Below are 16,750 nucleotides of genomic sequence, written 5' to 3'. Positions count from 1 at the left end.
CTCCTCAAAAAAGAGGAGAGGAGGCCTTTAGCCCAGCAGTGGGACATTCACAGGCTGTTACGGTTACGGTATTGAGCCTTAATACCAATTCAAAGAAAATGCTACTTAAATGATGTTGGGTTCATGTTAGGACTTCAATTTTATGTATTAAAACATTTTCAACAAGAAATGTGCTCGTTTGTGAAGTATGAAATTCTTTTCTTACAATCGAATCGAGATGGGTAGCGAAGGCTGCCGAGGGTTGCCGACGGATACCGAAATCCTCACCTTTAGAAAACAACGTCCAAAGCCGAATCAGTGCTCGGTGGTATTTCAACGCGGTTGGTTGTGTCGTGTTTCGGAAAAATAGCGTTATCGCGCGGACAAAAATGAAAAATCGCACATACAATTAAATGTGTTTTCAAATAACTCGTCTCATGTCAAAGCCATATTGTTTGTATTTCATTATTTACATAGCGGATAAAGTGAATAACGTTCAAACTTTTACCTTGTGAATTTTAAAATATTTTTCAATTAAATATATAAAGGTATCTAATTATTTTATAGCATAAATAATACAATTAAACGTGATACTATTTAAATATTAACATTAATATGTGTTAATTACATAACAGGTAAATAGCAAAATACAATATACAGTAAGTATAAACTACTATCACTAAAATATATGATGTATATTGAATATCATATATATTTTTTAATTCATACTTATCGTATATGATGCTTGGAAATTCGTCCATTTTTTGATATACAGTAATTGTGATTGAAATAAGTCCAATGCCGTTTATTTATAATAAATAAAAACATAAAAATTACGACAAGGAAACTAAGTCATTTATACATTTAAGTTAAATTATAGTGACTGTTGCTTAAAATAAAAACCAAAAGGCAAAACCAAAGTAAAAATGAGAATAATGTATTTTTCATAACACAATTTATTTATCAAAACATTTCGATAAATTTAATAATGATAAACATTAAACGGAACTATTGATTATTAATGTTAAAGATTATATAAATATTTTGCTTGAAATGTATATTAAAACTATCTAGCAAGATAATAAACAGTAAACAAAAATCAGTTACGTAACTAATAAATTTGCATTTATGTATAGCTCGTTATTTAAATCAATAACTAATAGTTTATGTTTTAATACAGTGCTGTAACATCGTTTCGGAGTAGAAAAATATTCCTTTGTATTGTATAATATTTTTATTAACTTAAAACTGGACTTAAATAAAAAATTAAACTAATTTCCGCTCGCGTCTACGGGGAATGGTGTAACGCACCCTATGTCCTTTTCTGTATTACAATTCATGATGATCGGTTAAATAGTTAATACGTGAAAGCGTAACAAACAAATAAATAAACAATCTCTCTTTTGTATTTATAATATTAGTAAGGATGGAACGCAAATCATACAATTTTAATTTTAATTCGTACTTTGTTTTTATGTGGTAAAACATGAACACGTTATATATGTATAGGCTGGTACAATTTGTGTAATTGTAATGCAACCTAATTTATTCCTAAACTGCTGAAAATAAGTTACCGTGGCGTGTTTTCTAAACTACTTCCAAGTAGCAGTTTTCCTGACTTCTTTGCATATTTCAATAGGAACAATATTAAATACCTTGCTAAGTTTCATTTTTATTTTTTATCCAAACGATTATAGCTTATAATACTTTGATTTAAGGCTGAATTTATAAAATAGAACGGATTCGTTACGTTGATTAAAAAGAAAAAAATTAAAGCATATTTTATAGACATACAAATATCCATTAAAGTAGTAGAAAAACTCTCCGTACATCTAGTCAATGTGATACCGGGTCACATTATCTGTCTGCTGTAACATTTAAAAAAATATTTAGTTATTAATATAAAGTTCTTGAATCGTAATTTAATTTACCTATTAATATGGTTTAGGGATAAGTTAAACGATGCTGAGTCTTCTTCTTACTCGTCTTCCATCGAATGTCGAACTAATGATTACAAAAAGAGAGATTGCAGCATTTAAAGGAGGTAAAGCTTAAAAGCATTCATATTACGGAAAATCAAAAAATCAGACTGGGAATGTGACCCACATGATATTAAATGGTCAACGCCAATAGACATTGAAATTGTAAGAAATATTAACCATCCCTTATATCGCCAATGCGCCACCAACCTTGGGAAAAAATATATTATGTCTCTTGTGCCTAGACTGGCTCACTCACCCTTTAAACCGGAATACAACAATATTAAGTATTGCTATTTGGCTGTAAAATAAATAACGAGTGTTTGGTAAAAGCTTACACGGATTTGTACAAAGCCCTACCACCAAGTATAAATGTAATAAAATAAAAAAACCATTCTATTACAATTTCAACCTTTCCCAAATACTATTTTATAAAAATAAAAACGTTGTTACATTATCCTTATCTGTAATAAGAAAATAAAATAAAAGAAATACCGACATGACAACGTCGAGTCTAACCCGAAGGTAAGAACTATTAACTTTCGGGTACCTAATTTCGGGAACTTTTGGATCAGACGTGTCTTTAGAAAAATACAAATAGTATTATTTTTGATGCGCAAAACAAATTATTTTAAATAATATATTCGATCGATTTAAGAAATGGTAATTTATTCAATTTATAGTTTATATCAAGGCCTATATTGACGCTATTTTCAAGATAGTAGAACAACGGCCAGCTTGCAAAAGTTACTTAACAACAATATTTGGTGCTAGACATATTTAGCCTCTTATATAGTACATAGTGCTGGTAGATCGTTGCGTATGTATATATAACAAAATACCAAGTTAAAAATAGCCCGGTACCTTAAAATGATATTTATTATCTTTTGTGTGGTAGAAAATTTTATAAGGGAATATTCTATACAGTTTTTATTATTTCAATATTTACTTAAACAACTATTTTTGTGTGCATGTCGTGTTTACGAATTATTGCAAATATTTAAAAAAAAATAAGATCGTAAAAAATTATTTCACAAAATGAAAAATATGATGTACGTGTATATAGCTAGCTGTACGTGTTTTTGAATTGATTCAATTTACCTAAATTATATTATAAGCGGAAATCAATACTTAGATTTAAGATAATATGATTTAAGTTTTGAAACTAACACTGTGTAAATGGCGAATCAAAGGATTCCTCTACGCTTGAGGAGAAGATTTTCCTGCACTATACGAATTAAGATCATGTAAGTTGTGCGTGTCTGGATTTGAACCCAAAATCATCAGTTAAGATTCACATGCCTGAAACACTGGGCCATCTGGGATCTCAGCTAATATACTATGAGAAATTTAAAGATTCGTTTTTAGGACTAGAATGCTCTATATAAATAACAAGAAAATTACATCACGGCATAATAGGGCCGTTTAATGAACATTAGATTTTAAATAAATAAGGTATAACTTAATATTTTATTTCGGTGTATCTATTTAATATTATACCTAAAAATGATAAGAATTTGTAAGAGCCTATGTGAATTAAGTATAAATTTATTATAAAAAAAACCTAAAGCATAATAATATAGTATATTATAATATCAGTACATATCTTACAGTATTTTGATAAACGAATTAAGTAAGTAACAGCATGTGAATTTCCCACTGCTTGGCTAAGGCCTCCTCTCCCTCTTTGAAGAGAAGGTTTGGAGCTTATTACACCACGTTGCTCCAATGCGGGTTGGTGAAGTACACATGTGAAAGAATTTCAGTGAAATTCTACACATGCAGGTTTCCTCGCAATGTTTTTCTTCACCGTCAAGCACGAGATGAATTATAAACACAAATTTAGCACATGAAAATTCAGTGGTGCTTACCCGGGTTTGAACCCACGATCATCGGTTAAGATTCACGCGTTTTACCACTCACTCTCACTCATAATAACTCTCTAATGTCTATTTGGAAACAAATATTCTAGCGTCTTATACATTCGTTCATTATTTTGTCACATAAAATAACTTCGTTTAACATTCATCATTCACTTCAAGCCCAATCACGAGATTTAATAAATTATTTTAAAAAGAAATATTATTAAGTGATCGTAAAATTTCATACATCTAAGCCCAAAAACAAAAGCCTCACTATCAAGTGTCGATCATAAAGCTTATTGAAAAGGACGTCCGCCAACTGCACTGCTGTCAAACTTTAGATTGATATATTGACATAATATAGCATACCATGCATACATCATGTTTGTGAATGCATTCACAAAAGCAATATGTTACAATTTTGCGATGCAATACTACATACACATGTTTTGTTAGTCCTGAGATAGGCTGGTCTGAATTCGCAGAACAAAAGTCAGTGTGTTCGAATCTTTACAATCTTTTGTGTATGAAATATTTTTTTATAAATAAAAAAGGGAGGTAGTACGCTGGTATAAATTATTATATCTGACAAGTTCTTATGTCGACGTCATGATTTTATTAGCCCATATCCTTCTCGTTCTGTTTAAATATTTCGCAGCCTTTAGGCGTTTTATTTAGATTCGGTAGGTAAACATTTAATAATGCGCAGCGAGGAATATGTAAAATAAAAGTGCTAGGTATATAATAATGTTTTGGAGGCAAGTGGAAAATCGGAAAAAAATGTTAAGCTGAGTGGAAGGTGAAAATTCGTAAAAAGAGAGTAATAACTGAAGATATGATTAGAGATAGAATAGAAGAAATATCGTAATGCACTCTAAATAAATGGAATATGGCTAAGCAAATTATTGGTACGGGAAGTGTAGGTAGACCTGTTAAGTGGGTAAGGTAAGAAGAATATCCAGATCTGGATATTCTTCTTACCTTTCCATACTTCTTACATCGCTATGGGCGGTGGTGACCACCTAACACCAGGTAGCCCATAAGCCCATCCGCCTATAACACCTATAACAAAAAAAAAGTCTCACAGAGAATAAATAGATTTGCAGGGATAGATTTAGAGTCATGGACTCTGGATACGAATAGACTTCTCATGCTCACAATTGATCTGATGAATTTAAACATTGCAAAAAGAAGAATTTTGAAAAAAAATATCTGTCGATTGAAGTCATGATAAAGTTGCTTAAAATCCATCATTTTTAGCTGTTTCTATACTAGTCTTATCGAATATGTACATCTCTAGGAATAAAATAAAACCCTTCACTATGTGTTACACCGTATTTTACGAGTAGACGAACAGATAAACGGTTGATGCTATTGATGATATGGTTTCCCTTTCAGAGGCTGATACCTTTTATAATATTGAGAAAAACTTATAAGGTTTGTATAATATAAAAAGTAAAAGTAGATATATATAATTATATTCTTTTTTGTACTTCCAAAGACGTCTACAACTTTAGTGTATCTTATCTTTAATTTATATTAATGATATTTTAATGTACCTGCACATTTATTATCATGCAGTATCACAATGTACGTTTCTGGATTAAAAATGTTTGACGTCATTGAGTCTAGGTGTTTTTTTTTTTTTTTTTTATATTCGCCGGGAGGGCAAATGACTCTACTCCACCTGATGGTAAGTGGTAGTAGAGTCCAAACGCGACGACGGCCAGTACAGACGGGAAAAACGTTCTGCACTAGCCGCCATCGCCTTGCCGGCCCGCAAGATGCCTCTTCACGCCTCGTTTGAAGGAACCCGGGTTGTAAGAGGAGGGGAACACGTGAGCTGGTAAGGAATTCCATTTTTTGGAAGTGCGACAAAGAAAGGAGTTGCCAAATTTCTTTGTTCGCGATGGAATTGCTGTCACAGTAAGGCGGTGACATCGAGAACCAGCTCGCGTGAACTTAAGAAGGAAGGGGGAAGCAGGAATTAGAGAGAATAATTCCTCAGAGCACTCGCCGTGATACAGTCGATAGAAAGCACTCAGTGCTGCTATCTCACGACGCAATTGTAAAGGTTCAAGGGTGTTTGTGACCTTTACGTCGCCAATAATGCGTACGGCACGTCGCTGCAACCGGTCCAAGGCCTCAAGTAGGTACTTAGCGGAGCCATCCCAAAGGTGCGAGCAATATTCCACGCAAGACCGTACCTGTGTTTTGTACAGCAGGCACAGTTGTTGTGGCGTGAAAAAGCGCCGCACCTTGTTCAGAACTCCGAGTTTCCGTGAAGCTGTTTTTATAACAGCCTCGATGTAATCCCTTGGACTAAGGTCGCAGCGAACGTCAATCCCCAGCATGGCGATTTTGCTTTGCATCACCAGCGGAGTACCACAGAGGGAGGGAAGAGGGGAAAATGTTGACTTTTTCGCCGTGAGAGCGCATACCTGTGTTTTCTTGGCATTAAACTCAACAAGATTATCAGAGCCCCATTTGGCGATGAGCTCTAACGTCCTATCGAGTTCAATGACAAGATTCTCCCGCCTCTCCTCAGTTTCCGCCCGCCCAGCCACTGCGCGTCCGTGGTATCCACCATGCACTGTACTATCATCTGCATAGCAATGTATGTTCCCAAGGGAGAGCATATCATTGATATGCAAAAGAAAGAGTGTGGGAGATAGCACAGATCCCTGGGGGACCCCAGCATTCACTACATAGAATTGTGAAGCGCAACCATCTACTAAAACACGAAGGCTACGCTTGTGTAGGAAGCTGGCAATCCAGGTGCATAGCTGAGCAGGCAGACCATATGCCGGTAGCTTGGAGAGAAGACTTCTGTGCCAGACCCTGTCGAAAGCCTTGGAGATATCGAGGCTGACAGCCAACGATTCTCCATGCTTGTCGATAGCTTCACCCCAGAGGTGCGTTACGTACGCTAGAAGATCACCTGTGGACCGTTTTGGTCGAAACCCGTACTGACGATCATTAATTAGGCAGTGATCTTCTAGGTAATGGATCAGTTGGTTGTTTAAAATCCGTTCCATCACCTTACAAAGTACTGAGGTGATAGCTATTGGCCGATAATTTGCCGGGTCAGACCGATCCCCTTTTTTGGGAACCGCTTGCACATTAGCTCTTCTCCAAGCCTCCGGCACACTTCCCGAAGAGAGAAAAAGTTGGAACAGGCGCGTTGACACAGGAGACAGCTCCGCTGCGCACTTCTTCAGCACTATGGCTGGTATTCCATCGGGACCGCTAGCTTTCCGTACATCAAGTGATTGCAGCTCCGCACGCACATCACGTTGCCTGATTTTAATGTCAGGCATCGTATGGCCACATGCAGGTATTGTAGGTGGCAGTGCACTACAATCATCGATGACGGAATTGTCGGCAAAGAGTTTAGCCAGGAGATCAGCTTGCTCTTGCGGACTGTGAGCTAGCGATCCGTCCGGATTTCTGAGCGGTGGCAGCGAAGGTTGGCAGAAATTGTTTTGCACAGACTTGGTCAGACGCCAGAAGCTACGGGAGCCCCTAGGGTGCGAAACAAGGTTATGACCAATCTGTACAATGCGCTGTGCATCCGCTCTCGTGTATGCCTTTCTACAGGACTTGGAATTTTTCTACAGGTGACTTTTTTATTGTCTTTTTGAAATTTTGGATTCCATGACAGTGGGTGGTATTCAGCCAGTCTTGATAACAACTATAATTGTCTTAATGCAAGGTTAAGGCTGGATATAATATTCCACCACGCTGCTCTGCGGGTTGATGGATATAATTGTCAAAACTTCTTCAAATGAATCCTTAAATGCTTTTATTTATTTCGACAATGAAAATTTAATGACACCTGCCAGCATTTTCGTAATGTCTTTTATTTACGTATTACGTGTATGACGAATTTCATACCACCTTATTGGATTATGGAATGGAACAGAAATGCAAATGAAATTGATTTATTGTTAGTTAAAATAAAAAAAAACCGTGAAAGGAGTAGAGCGATTCAAGATCGAGTTTTGCAACGATTTCTACAGTATTATTTATATTTTTTTCAAATGAAATTTTAATTTTCAAATCGCACAAATAGTAGCTACGAGTCAATTATTTTTCATTGCCAATTTACTTGTGCTATTCAGGTTTATTATACAGCACTTTAATAAACTAACCCTACTTTTAGAAACTTCGAAGTAGGTAATCTAATTTAACGGTCCAAAGTGCCGAGGCCGGAAATACGTTTTACTATAACATGTTCTAGAGGCTACCTGCACATTAATAAATGGACGGAGGTTTTTAAATATAATTTCTGTATCAACATTTGGAGCGGTCAGACGCAATACAGGTATAATAATTACGATTCGAATTTTTTGAATTCAGAACTTTTTTTTCATCTTTAAAGTCCTTAAAAGTCCGAAAAAAAGGCAAGCGAAGGTATGACCGAACTATAATAGGCACATACATAAATAATTCGCACTTCATTTTGTGCGAATTATTTATGTATGTTGAGTTCAAGCTTGTTTCATACTAAATCTTATCTAAATTATTTCAATGGTTTAGTCGTAAAAACATGACCAACAGTATAGTATGTATAGTATAGGTTTGAATATTGTGGTAACTTTTATTTTTAAGAACACAATTTAATCAATAATTTATGAAATAAAAATATTTAAAGATAACAGTATAAAAACTTACTGATTAGTTGATGTTGATTTATATCACAAGCTAAACATTTAAAATGTGATCCCAAAAAGTCTTCTTGTCATTTTGTTCTCAATTTCAAATTACTAACGAACAATGTAATAAAAATAGTAGAAGCGAATACTTGTGACTTGACTGCAATATGTAACAGTCGGAGCTCGTCTAAAGAGAGTTCCTGTCAGTTCGAATTGCTATAGACGGGCTTCATGACTTTGACAACACAATAATACGATACGTCGACTTACGGAGCTTGGTTATTTTACAATTGAACAAGAGTAGGTTTATATACGTTACAAAGAGAATTATATCTATTATTAAATATATAAGCAGTACCAAGATAAACATAACAGGTTTACTGAAATATTTTTATAACGCTTTCTATTTTAGTCGCATGGTCGAGCAGCGAGTTTTCTTGTGTTAATTTGCAACTATAATTGAAGGTGATTTAGAAGAGATGAAAAAATCCGGTGTCCGAGCGTTTTGCAGTGTTTGTTCGCGTCGAAACGCAATTTTTAAGAGAAATTCTTCTAATCGGAGTTTCACGGTACAGCCTTCGTGATTCGAACAACTCGATGTGTTGACTTACGTACAATGTTTCGTAGAAAATCGAAAGAGTATCAATAGACTATGATCGATGTACAATGAAAATGTAAACTTTTATATAATATTATGTAACATACACATATGAAGTTCTTGTACATTCGTTTTAAGGGTCCTTTTTATTATAGAGATCTTGTTGGTTGTGATTATCTTCCTCTTTAAATTTTCCCAAAGCGCTATAATATGGGAGTTTTCATTGAGTATAAAGGTTCTTCAAGGCCGGCAACGCATCAGTTCAGCTTCTCTTATGTTGCATGGGCCATGGGCGATGGTAACAGGGACACTTACCATTAGATGAACCTGCTATTTGCTTTATAATAATAATAAAAAATTACTATAGGCACATTAGTGTCTTAACTGTCTTCTATTATAATTTTATTTCTATAATATAGAATAAATATGAGAGAGGCAAAACGTAAAAGAAATAGGGAATTGTTAATCGTTCTGCTATACTAATAATAATAATACCATACTCGCGTACTTATAGCGCTCTGCATTATTGCAAATGCTTAAATCCTTGCATGATTGCATGATCCGATCCATGATCCGTTGTGTATCGGTTTTTGTGCGACCGCAAAGCGCAGTATCATAAATATATGGTTAGTTCTCCAAATATATACATACCAATAAAAGGAATCTGCTACAAAAAAAACATTCTAAGCTGAATATTAAGTATATTTGATTTACAAAAAAATAATACATATAGTTTTATGATATGGTTTACTTTATTAGTAAATATATAATTATATACTCATGGCTTGGCTTTATAATAAAGTACACTATAAACCATGATTAATAATTTCAAATTTATGTAATAGTAATAAAAGTCATAGGGTGATTTCATAATATTATGCATATAATTTACAAAGAATTACTATTAATAATATTTCAAAAATATTTTATATGGCCTCTCCATATTATTATTCACCCTTGTGTTAGAGATATAAAAAGCGTATAACACTATAAATTCCTCAAGAAAAATCGAAATGCTATGGAGAATAAAGTAAATGACGATTGTCATTATTCTACAATTAGAATTCTAGCTACAATTAAAAGTAACTACTGTTAGTATATAAGTTTAAATACTCATTCTTATTCCAGAATGCAAGCGCCAGTACACACTCAGCCTAATGAACAAAGTTTATCCAAGCTTAGACAATACGCAATTAAAAAAGTAATTAATTTCAAACCAAAATGATAACTCAAATTTTATTTAAGCAGAATCGTCACTAAAGCCCTCTTAATAAGCTAAGATTTAAGACTAAATCCTGCGAGTTCTTCGTGAAATTAAATTAGCCAAAAAAGTGGGTGCCATTAAAATTACATTAGCATAAATAAGAGGAATGCTAATCTGAGGCGAATAAATCTTAGCCAAGAAATAAAAATAATCCCTTGCCGACATTCAATGACGCCTTGACAGATTTTTCCTATGCTTTTTTCCTTATTTTGTATTTTTCAAACAGCGTTAATTATCCCCTCAATAAAGTAATCGGAGCACCCCTTTGTAATTATTAGCTGATAAATGTGTGAAAGACTTTTAATTTGGATACCTGGTAGTAATTAGTCACCACTTCTCTTGATGCTATACAAGTAGGAAACAAATTTTAGTATAAACCATACTTATTATTATTATGAATATATTATTACTGGTGGTAAGGTGTGCAAGTTCGTCGGGGTAGGTACCACTCACTCATCAGATATTCTACCGCAAAATAGCAATACTTGTTATTGTTGTTTTCCGGTTTGAAGTATAAGTGAGCCAATTACAGGCACAAGGGACATAACATCTTAGTTCCCAAGGTTAGTGGCGCATTGGCAATGTAAGCGATGGTTAACATTTCATACAATGCCAATGTCTATGGGCGTTGGTGACCACTTACCATCAGGTGGCCCATATGCTCGTCCGCACATATACTATAAAAAAATTAAAAAAAATTATCATTAATTCGTTGCCAACCAAGGTATTTTAAGGTGAGTATGATAATAGGTTGTTTGAAGTCTAGTCGCCTTGCCATGTACGGTTTACGATCGAGGCTGCGCTCTCACTTTGCTTGTTATAATTTTGTACGCAGACAACATGTCGATTGAATAATATATAAAAAGTATTTTTAATAATTTGTGGTATAAAACTATATAGTAAGTTTACTTTTAAAAGTGAACGATAAAGCAAAGTTAATTTCCACAATAAGCAAGGAACGAACAATAATTACGGGTCGTCGAAACTACGCGAGACACGCACGCCAGTCTTTGAGCACTGTCAAAAAACTAACGGCTGATGGATCGCCTCACGGCGTGTGTAGGACAAGCATCGAGACCATACGCGGCCGCATTTAAGGAACGGTAAGTTTTCGCGGGCCTTGATACTTGATACTTATACGTACACAACTGCATATAGTATATCCCTTGCGGCTGTTATTACGCAAGATTATTAACTGTATAATCTTGAATACAGCAATACATAATATTAATATTTGGGAGTAGAATAATTAATGCGTGGGTGTTATCTACTCCTATTGATTTACACAAAACCTTTACTGAAATGTCTTTTACATCTTACATAGATTAACTAAAATTTACTTATTATCACGCCTTAACGATTCAAACCTTAATCAAATAATCTCGAATTTAATTTACAAATACGAAAAATTAAAACTAGAAAATTAATAGGCAGTAATTTGTTAATTTTAATTCTATCGTATATTTTCTTTCCTTTGCTTTAATTTAATTTTTGCAACTCAAATGTTTTATCATAATAAAGAAATGTCGCTTTGTTGGCAGGCGTTAGTAACTGCATCACAATTTTAGACTATTGCAATTATTATCGTACACATTTTATTTTTGATTTTATGTAAGGTTCTAAATAAAATATTATAATTGTTATTAAAAGCTAATGATAGTTTTTACATAGATATTTTTAATATGACCAAGAAATGTTCAATGCTCAATATAAGGCTTTCATATTACGGGGCATAAAATATTCATGCCGTCACAACCGGAAAGGGAGTCTCGAGGGAGCTCCAAAGGTACCCGTCAGTTAGAGGGAACTTTAACACTCTTTTATTCTAATTAGTCTTCAGGGACCTGCAAAGTTCCCAACTGCTGGGCCTGAGAGGGGACACGCTTAATTTTAAGAGTTGAATGGTCAATCAATTCTCGCTTAACAATTATAATGTATGTACATAATTGTGATTTAATTATAATTACTTCGAGTTTTCATATATTTTAAATTCTGTGTATTTACTCTCCTTATCGTTTCATAATACAAACGATCACATATTTACTTTGTAAAGATGGTTTATAGTAAGCCTATTTGTATGTTATGGTTTTATTTAATTTTTGCAGCACATAAGATTGTAATAACTTTATAAATCTCAACCGAGTATCGCAGGTTCATATCTAGACTAGCTCTACAGAGTTTTGTCAGCTGCTCTCCTGTTTGAGAGTGAAAGAAAATAAAACCTGATAAAATCTGTATTTATCAGAGTAAACGTTATTGTATCCGCCAACACATAGTAAAGCAGCGTGTTGGAATCAACCTTTCTTAAGAGAAGGTAAGACCTAGTTATATATCAAATAGTATCATTTAACTAATTATATTATTAAAATCAAATATCAAAGGTCAAAACAAATTTTATTAAACAGCACTCTTAAGCCTCGTTGACATGTTTATTATATTTTACGAGCTCATTTCTCCTAACTTTTAAACCATTTGAACATTTTCAAATAAAAAAGGCCTTTTGTAAATTCCAACAGACGATAATCATGCCATATTTTCCAGAAATTTCCCATTTACAGAACGCTGCGACAAAGCTAAACGTTTAACAGCCAGAAAAAGGTCCATGAAAAGATGTTTTTACAAATAACCTCCGCTTTTGGTTGGAGTTGATTTGAAAAAATACACCGATACTTGATTTTATAAGTAGTCTTGTTCTCCTTGATATGTTTTATGCGAAATCGTTGTATTGTATAGGTTGTAAATTTATTAAATCATTTGAGAACATTTATATATACGACCAAATGATTTTAAATGTATACGATATATTTATACAATCAAAAATGAGTCTAAAATCACAAAAAAATGTTTGATTATTTTAACTTTCTTCAATCTGAAAAACTGATAATAGTGAAGTCGGTGACTTGAAAGTAGAAGGAAGGACGTTTTCAATTTGGCTTATTTTCAATTTTTAATCAATCAATCTTAAACCATATCCATTAAAATTTATGAATAATTAAATCCTCCTGTTCTGGAAAAATAGTAGAAAACTAAAAGTAAAATTATTCGATATTTTTAATTTCAGTGTTTCTTTTTTTTTATTGGATAAATTTTTAAAGTTCAAGTTTGGCCTTATGTTAATACACAAATCAAAAGCAACTGATTAAGTTTTATATATATTTAAACAACAATACATTTATATATACAGTACAGTAACAGCCTGTTAATATCCCACTGCTGGACTAACGCCTCCTCTCCCTTTTAAGGATAAGAGCTTATTCCACCACGCTGCTCCAATGCGTTTTGGTAGAATATACATGTGGCAGAATTTTATTGAAATTAGACACATGCAGGTTTCTTCACGATGTTTTCCTTCACCGTCAAGCACGAGATGAATTATAATCACAAATTAAGTGGTTGGAAAATTCAGTGGTGCTTGCCCAGATTTGAACCCACGATCATCGGTTAAGATTCACGCGTTCTAGCCACTAGGCCATCTCAAAATACATTTATATATATTTTATTTCATTAATTAAGTTCTGCAAAATTTCTCTGGAAAAAAGGGTCAAAAACTTCAGATTTTTTAACGATTTTCTGTTTGAAATTTTGAAATCAATCGCAAAAAAATAATTCTAACATATTTTTGCTTTTAATCAAAGCTGCAAAACATCAATAGATATAAAAAAACACCATGTCTGTCCCCCGTTATCCAATTTCCGGATAAAGGCGTATTCTACAAGTTTTCTGATGACGCTCAATACATTCATATTCGCTGGCTCAGCAGTTGTCCTCCCCTCCCAACACGTATTACGTCTATTTCAATTCAACCTTACATATTCCACGTGTACAAAAATAGTTGAATCGGTCCCGAATCGATGGAATGAAAGAACGCCCTGGAAAAGATGGCGTAATATCACAACAGATGTCGACGACGGTTATGTCAACTGGCCGTCCATTCACGAAACTAATAAAAGATTCAGCAACGCCGTTCATCCAAAAGAGGGTCCTTCCGAAGCATTGGAGTCCGTTCCTAACCGTTGGAACGCTTTGAGGTTTCGACCTTGCGTCATTATCACGCGGTACGCTGCACAGAATGAATATCGAAGCGAAACCGCTTTAGTGCTTTATTTTGGTATGTTTATGCAAGAAGAGATTTGTTCGAATCATTTTATGATTAAATGTACGCTAAAGTTGTAAACAGCACTGCGCTCTTTTCGTTTTTATAGCTGAATGATTTTGTTTGCGGTGGCAATGAGCAGAACTTATAAATACAAATGTGTAATATTAATCTTGATATTATAATGCTGGTCTTTAATGGTTCCAATATAAACCTGAAATATATTATTTGGTAATGTTATGTATATATCGTTAAATAAATTGTGATGTTTAAATAAAGAATAACCTAAAAATGTCAGAAAACAAAATATAATAAGCTTCAATAGCAATGGTTTATGACCGATATAAAAGTCGCAGGTTCGATCCTGACCACTGGCTCTAATAATTGTCGTCCCCACTTCTCACACAAACTGTATGCTTAACCGGGTAAATAAGAATATTAATAATTTCTTAAAAGCGGTCATTGTGGTATATATTTTTTAATATATATATATATATATATATATATATATATGTATATATATTGTCTTGCAGAAACAATTTCGCTAGTTTTTCTTACAACTGAGGATTTTCTCTGTAATAAATACGCTTTTCATTTTATTTTCATTTGCAATTAACTAAAACGTCGTCGATCACGACTTTTTTTTAAATTTTTTCTCTCCACATAGACATTCAAATACACCATTTGGTTACTCTTACGAGAGTTAAAAGTAACTGTTTGGCCCTTCAAAAACAATGCCCCATTTAAAAATCCCAACACAACTGACTGCAACTGTAATTAAGATAATCCCTGCTTACATACATTCTCCTTAATATGTTTTAAAAATAAAGGGTTGCCTAGGCTATCGTTTATAAGCTAAATTTTATCACTCAGTGTTTCGAAGACTTGAATTTGAACTGAAGTATGTGGTTTCGGACCATTCATTTTCTGTGTGCTCAATTTGTGTTCATAATGATATATCGTGGTCGGAGGTCAAGGAAAATATCGTTAGGAAGCCTGCATGTTTCGAACGGAGAGGATTAGAAGTTTATTTTACAATGTTAATCAATTACGTGCATAAGATATAGTACAATTACAAATTAATTATAGTATTCTCATATATATAGCTTATCGGTGCTTTTACGGGTTGGAAAACGTGACCTTCGTTTGAAGATCCACATGCTTCACCTATTAAGCCATCTCCAGTAAGCTTATACAATTTAATATCATCATATTATTCTTACAAAATTAGGACCTATGTATATCTTATTTATAGCCTTATTCAAAAATACTTAATATTTTTTCAATACACAAAATTCACTGTTTAATATAATTCGTTTCATATCGTTCATCGACTAGCTTTTAGCTTTAATAATATAATGTGCCCAAAGGATGAGCCGTTATTATACATTAGACTAAGCCAATAATACTTGGTTGGTTCTAAGTTAGCACTTAGCCGAGCTAAAGTTTGCTGAACAGTTTAGTCAGTCTCAAGTCCGATTATGGCTGAAATTATTTTTGGTAATATTAATACTTGTTGTAAATTTATTTAGAATTAGCGAAAAACATATTACATTAAATTGGCTTAAACATTTGTACTTCATACCGTAACAGCCTGTGAATGTCCCACTGCTGGGCTAAAGGCCTCCTCTCCTCTTTTTGAGGAGAAGGTTTGGAGCTTATTCCACCACGCTGCTCCAATGCGGGTTGGTGGAATACACATGTGGCAGAATTTCAGTGAAATTAGACACATGCAGGTTTCCTCACGATGTTTTCCTTCACCGTAAAGCACGAGATGAATTATAATCACAAATTAAGCACATGAAAATTCAGTGGTGCTTGCCCGGGTTTGAACCCACGATCATCGGTTAAGATTCACGCGTTCTTACCACTGGGCCATCTCGGCTCATTGTACTTCATAAAATCGCTTAAATTATTTTGATGAACGCAATTATTATTGGTATATTTTGTTTTTATCTGTACAGTTTTTGTCGCTCTGCCTTTGATCTTAATAATAATGTTCAACAAACAATAATATTCAAAAGATAAAGAAAATATAAATTTAATGTTTCTCAATACGCGTTTCACCGATGACTCGTAAAAGATACGACAGTACTTAAATACTTTTTGTTTCTCTGTCTAAAACAATATTTATAAATTTTAACTGAGCAATAAACATATCGCGTATAAAATACAAGAAACAAGTTCAAACATAACATATATATGTGACATAAAAATTGGCAATTCCGGATTGAGAAGGTTTCGCCCTATAAAGTACGTGAGGCGGTCAAAAACAAACTTGTGCAATAAATAACTCGATCGGATAAGAGAAAGGTAC

General features: G+C 33.8%; 1 protein-coding gene across 7 annotated transcripts in view; it reads left to right on the top strand.

Moving 5' to 3' along the window:
* Window positions 1-308: 308 nt before the first annotated feature.
* Window positions 309-16,750, top strand: part of LOC126775942 (protein turtle homolog A-like) — a 113,109-nt gene continuing 96,667 nt past the window's right edge. For 2 of the 7 annotated variants that reach the window (XM_050498151.1, XM_050498148.1), the window contains exon 1: window positions 311-527. The gene's annotated coding sequence lies outside the window, so the exon portion shown is untranslated. Of the gene's footprint in view, window positions 639-16,750 lie in introns of all 7 variants that reach the window. The other 5 variants (XM_050498153.1, XM_050498147.1, XR_007669921.1 and 2 more) reach the window with 5 other exon arrangements.

Source organism: Nymphalis io, chromosome 19, assembly GCF_905147045.1.
Source record: "Nymphalis io chromosome 19, ilAglIoxx1.1, whole genome shotgun sequence".
Taxonomy (NCBI): Eukaryota; Metazoa; Arthropoda; class Insecta; order Lepidoptera; family Nymphalidae; genus Nymphalis; species Nymphalis io.
This window is presented reverse-complemented; position numbering and strand designations above follow the sequence as displayed.